The following is a 5,744-nucleotide window of genomic DNA, read 5'->3' on the forward strand; positions in this document are numbered from 1 at the left end:
GAGTCATGTAGGTCGACCAATTGGTCCAGGATAGTACACAGAAACGTCCAAGCTAAGCCATTGTGGACGTTTCATGTGAACCTAAGGATTATGTTGGTCCAATCACGGGTTTAGTCACACCAAGTCCAGTTTAGAATCGAGTTATGATAGCTTGGGTCATGTCGTTTTGTCGAGTCTAAAATAAATCGAGGTCTAAATCCAACCGTGAGTCGAACCTTTTGGTTAGTCAGTCTTAAGTCGAGTTTTTGCTTGAGTCAAGTTGGTGTCGTGTCCTTAAGTGTGCAGGGGCTCTTGCATTTGAATATTGACTCAGTTCGGGGTTTTCTTGTAGAAAGGCCGCCAAAAACCCGACTTCAAGCAATGGAAGATGCTTTTAACAAACTCACTGAGGCCGTGAACTTCATGATGGCCAGAATGGATGTGATCGAATCCAAGCTGGGTGAAGATTCCTCTTCATCTACCCCACCTCTGACATATCTGGAGAAATGGTTCAAGTTCATTGAGGACCGTCTGAAACTCTCCCAGGGGAAGAACATCCATTATGGAAATGCTAGGGCCTATGCCCCAATTCAGGATAAGTTGCCCACGAACATGGTACTCACTGATATCCCAAAGTTTAAGGGCACAGAAGATCCAGTCCACCATGTTAAGGCCTATAAGGGGTACTTAGCACTGAAGGGAGTACCTGCTGACATGCTCTCTGAAATTTTCGCTCAACCTCTGGATGAACACCCGAAGGCGTGGTTCTACAATCTGGACCTAAAGAACTTCCCTACCTTCGAAGATATCACGGTGGAGTTTTGTAAGCACTATATATGCTGACAATGTCGAGATTCGAACCAATATAAGAACGCTGGAGGTTATGACACAGAAAGAAAAAGAAGGCTTTACTGAATTCCTTGCAAGATGGCGCGCTGAAAGCGTGAAATTAGCCAAGAAGCCTGACGAAGTTGAAATGGTAGATAAGTTCGTAAAGAATCTACGACCTGTTTACCGGAATGCTCTGAAATACCAGAATTTTGGCTCTTTCAAAGAATTGATAAGAATCGGGATAAAGGTTGAATATGACGTCAGAATGGCAGAGGCTAAAAGTAAGCCGAAAGGGTACCAATGGGCCTCATCATCTAAGGGCAAGGCCCCAGCAACGGCCCATATTGATGAAGCCATCAATCTCTTAGAAGGGCAATCGAAGAAGTCGCAGCGCCAAACACCTAGGGCATTCACCGATATCGGATGCACTTATACATACACTCTCCAAAGGCTCATAGCGCAAGGAAAGCTGAAGCCTATTGGTCCAACTCTGGACCCTCCCGCTGATCAACAAGGTAAATGGTATAAACCAAATGCCTACTGTGCCTACTCTGGACCCTCCCGCTGATCAACAAGGTAAATGGTATAAACCAAATGCCTACTGTGCCTTTCATCAAGGGAAAGGCCATGATACTGAAAGGTGTTATCGACTAAAGCACGAAATTCAAGACATGATTGAGAGTGGAACACTCCCGGTCCCAACTGTTAAACCCAATAACATCACCAATCCATTTGGCGATCACGCTGACTTTGTTTCTGTTGAAGACAATGTCGATTACTCCCATCTTATCCGCCCATGTCACTTGAAAGGGGTGTTTATCGGGAAGATATTTGTGGATTGATTTGAATTCTTGCCAAACCCGAAGAATGAAATTAAAGTCAGGAGTCTTGCTCTAGAATGTACTCCTCTCGTTAACGAAGTTAATAAAAGACAATTCGATTCACCGACCTTCATCATTGGCGTAGATCCTCAGAGGACTACTGATAAGTATAATTTTAGTGTCTTTTACCCCATATTTAATCCTTTATTCCGACTCGATTTTGTATGCTTAATTGATTAAATAGCTCATCTATTTACTAATTTATAATAATTAGTCGTTTTAGTTATAATTAATAATTAATTGTGATTTTTATATAATATTAGTTTTATAATTACTTTATTAATATTATATAGGTGAGACGGAAAGCAAGGCGAAAATTGATGTGAGACAAGTCAAAGCTATAAATCAAAGAGGAGAGGAAATAAAGGTCAAAGTTGACCTTTAACCATCAAAGTCAACCATCTTCATCCCATGCGTCCTTCATTCACCATCACCATTACTGCAACAAACATCCACTCACCTCACCTGCTCTTACCCAGTACCACGTTTCAACCACCAGTTCATCATCATCTTCATTTTCGTGTTCATCACCTACATAAACTAACACAACTCAGTTCCGAACCCGACTACATCAATCAACCACCATTTCCATTCCCTTCTTCAACCTCCCCCCATCACCAATTCACCAGTCACCATTATCTTGCATCTCCTCTGATCTCCCACGACTGAAATGCAAACCCGAAAACCCGACTTCAAACACACTCACACTCACCAACTCACCATTGATGCTCACCTCTTCACGCATACTCCATTATCACCCTCACCATTAACTCCCCTTCTCCCACCATTACCATTTACCACCATTTCAACATAAATTCAAACTAATGTTCAACAGCTAGCCATGGATGAATTAGAGTATTAGACCACCATTTTCGTCCTCCATCTTCTCCCACCAATTTACCCATCTTCTTCGTCAAAAATGAGACATTCGAGCTCGACACCATTGCTGCATTTTCAAGCCCCAGATTCGATGTCGACAACATCAACAACAACTGTAGCACCATCAACAACGCTCATCACCACCACGCATCACCTCCATCATCCTCTGTCGTTCTCGCACTACCAGAAGAAATCACCAACAACAATCAGCCATCACCAACGCATCAATCAATTCGCACCAACAATTCAGTCATCATACTCACCTTCATTCTCCATACCGGTCAACCGGCAGCCGACCTCCCCTACCGGTAGCCGCAACATTAATTTTCCCTTCTTTTAGTGAAAGACTCGCTACCGGTCATAGCCACCGGCAGCCGACAAGCCGGCACACAGTCCCCTTCTTTCAAATCTCGCATCAATTGTGTTTCTATGCCGGTTGCCCGGCAGCCGACTTACCGGCACCCACTACAGCCCATTTAATTCCTCCCTTTTTTTGACGCTACTCGCTACCGGTGACAAGCCCCGGCCGCCGGTGACCCGGCAACCACTCCCCTTGCTGCTATTGTTCCTTCCGTCATTCCCCCTTTTCCCATTTTTTTGTTCGGTTTGAGGTGTTGATTTTTAGTGGGTTATTATGAGGATTATTATTATTATTATTATTATTAGATTATTAGTGTCATTATTAGTAGTAGTAATTAGTATATTAGTAGAAGTAGTATAAAAAGACCCATAGACATTAGAAAGAAACACGACCATTTTTACATAAACATTAGATAGAAAATTAGATTAGTCCATTAGTCTCTCTATATTGTAACTCAAGAACCCTAATATTTACTCTCTCCTTTTCATTCAATAAAATTTGCAATCTTTCTTTAATTATTAGTTTAATTCTTCCTTTGTTCATTCAAGTTCCACATCTCTCATTAGTATACAATTAGTATTTTGGGTTGTATTTGAAGATTAGAAGAAATTCATTCTTCCATTATTACCCAAGATTGTTACTTTCCTCTTTGTTGGTAAAATTCTCATCTTTTGTTTACATTATTTTCATTTGTTTACATTTCTTATGTTGGTTAATTGTTATTCATCAAAAGTATTAGTCTTTATCATGTTTGCAATGTTTACTTGTATATTATTGGAAATTGTTGGTAATTTCTCACCCATGAACATGAGTGAGTAGTCTTATCTAAGGTCATGGGGGAATTTGGGTAATTAAGGGGATGAATTTGGGTTGTTAACCTTTTGAATTGGGTGATTATGTGGTTTCTACTCTTAATGCATTTGAAGTGTTTGTGGAAATGCCTCAATGAAAATTGGACATTTCATTAACATGTTTGGCTTACCTTGGTGCATTGTGCTATTAGATAGTTTTAGAAGTGCTTATCGATGAGTTTTAATGAAAGTTAGAACATCTCTTTGATGCATTCGATCCGTCTTGGTGCTCATGCTATTGGGTAGTCTCTATGCTTAATTTGTAGCTAGTTCATCTCGATCAAGTGACAACTTATTGAGGAGCTTAAGGTGACTAAGAAATTAGTCTTAAACCTTGACCACCATTATCACCCTTCTCTTGTTAGACCTTGTTTCTCCCCATAATTGCCCTTTGTGAACCCAAAGACCTTAGCCTTCCCTTATTAGTTAAAAACAATTCCATTTAGTTTAATTTAACTTGTTTGCATCTTAGTTTTAGATAAATCAACATCTTATTTTGTTTGACTAAACTAAAGACTTAAACAAACCAAGTATCTAACCCCTGCCATCTTCGTGTTCGACACCCGAATAAATACTACTTTTATTTGGTTTTATAAATTGTTTTTGATTGGGAAGTGACGGCAAATCCCTACATCAAAATGGCGCCGTTGCCGGGGATGGCGTTAGGTTATGCTTAGTTAGTTGAAGTTTCTAGCTTTAGTCTTTACTTGTTGTTTGCTTGTTTGTGTAGCTTGTGTGCTTCTTGTAGAGTGTGTGTGATTTTTGCCTTACCCTAGTGTGTAAAAGCACTAGGAGTCTTACGGTTTGTCAAGTTGTATGCCTAGGAGGAACCACCAAGCTTTGCTCTTTGACTCCGATCCCGAAAGGCTTTTTAGAGCCTTAAGGAATAGGACCATTGCAAGGGTTAGAACCTCTTCTCAAGCAACCATAAACCAAGCAAATTCCCCCACCCAACCTCTCTTTGAAAACACAACACAACAACAACCAAACAACACCATTGATCACCCCCTAGAAAATCCTTTCTACAATTTCCAACTCCCAAATACTCCACCTCAAACACCACCCCCTCATATACCAAATCTACCACCAATGGATTTACGTGACCATAACCGTCCTAACCACAATGATGCTTGTGACCCAATTAATTTTGGCGCCTTGGCTCCCAACAACTTTGAGATGCATCCCGCCCAAGTCGGTTTGATTGAGAAGGATTTGTTCGGGGGGCATATTGAAGAGGATGCCCATGCTCATCTCCGAAAGTTTAAAAGAAAAGTTTCAATGATGAAGAAGAATGGGGTGTCCGAAGACACCTTGAGAATGATGTTGTTTCCGTTTTCATTGACGGGCAAAGTGGACCGATGGTTGAACATTCACCCACCGGATACTTTCACTACTTGGGATGCCTTGGCTAAATCATTCATGGCCAAATATTACCCTTCCTCAAAGACCGCGATGCTCCGTAACGAGATTCATACATTTCAACAAGAGGATGGAGAGTCTTTGGGTGAGGCTTGGGACCGTTATCAAGACTTGATAGCAAGTTGCCCCCACCATGGAATACCGGAATGGTACATCACTCAAACATTCTTCCAAACTTTGCTACCGAGGACTATGGAGATGGTAAATGCCTCCGCGGGGGGAGGATTTGATCACTTGAGTGATGAAGAGGGCACGGCATTGATCAAGAAAATGGTAGATTCGGAAGCAAACTATGGTTCTAGAGGAAACATGCTAAGAAGGAATGGGAAGTTTCCTAAGGAAAACTCCTCCAACTCCGAGACAAATGCCAAGCTCGAGTTACTCACAAAACAATTTGAGAAGTTTCAAAGAAATCAAGTACACCAAGCCGCAACCTCACATGGGGCACCCATGGAGGAAGTGGCTCAAGTCTCAAGTTGTGAACTTTGTGGAGGAAGTGGTCACACATATGACTTGTGTGCCAACAATTACAACAACTTTGAT

General features: G+C 41.3%; 1 non-coding gene across 1 annotated transcript; it reads right to left on the reverse strand.

Moving 5' to 3' along the window:
• Positions 1-5,234: 5,234 nt before the first annotated feature.
• On the reverse strand, positions 5,235-5,341 carry LOC141635447 (small nucleolar RNA R71). Its single transcript, XR_012540138.1, has one exon. It is a non-coding gene; the product is annotated as a small nucleolar RNA R71 (small nucleolar RNA).
• Positions 5,342-5,744: the final 403 nt, after the last annotated feature.

The sequence above is a fragment of the Silene latifolia genome, chromosome Y (genome assembly GCF_048544455.1).
Source record: "Silene latifolia isolate original U9 population chromosome Y, ASM4854445v1, whole genome shotgun sequence".
Taxonomy (NCBI): domain Eukaryota; kingdom Viridiplantae; phylum Streptophyta; class Magnoliopsida; order Caryophyllales; family Caryophyllaceae; genus Silene; species Silene latifolia.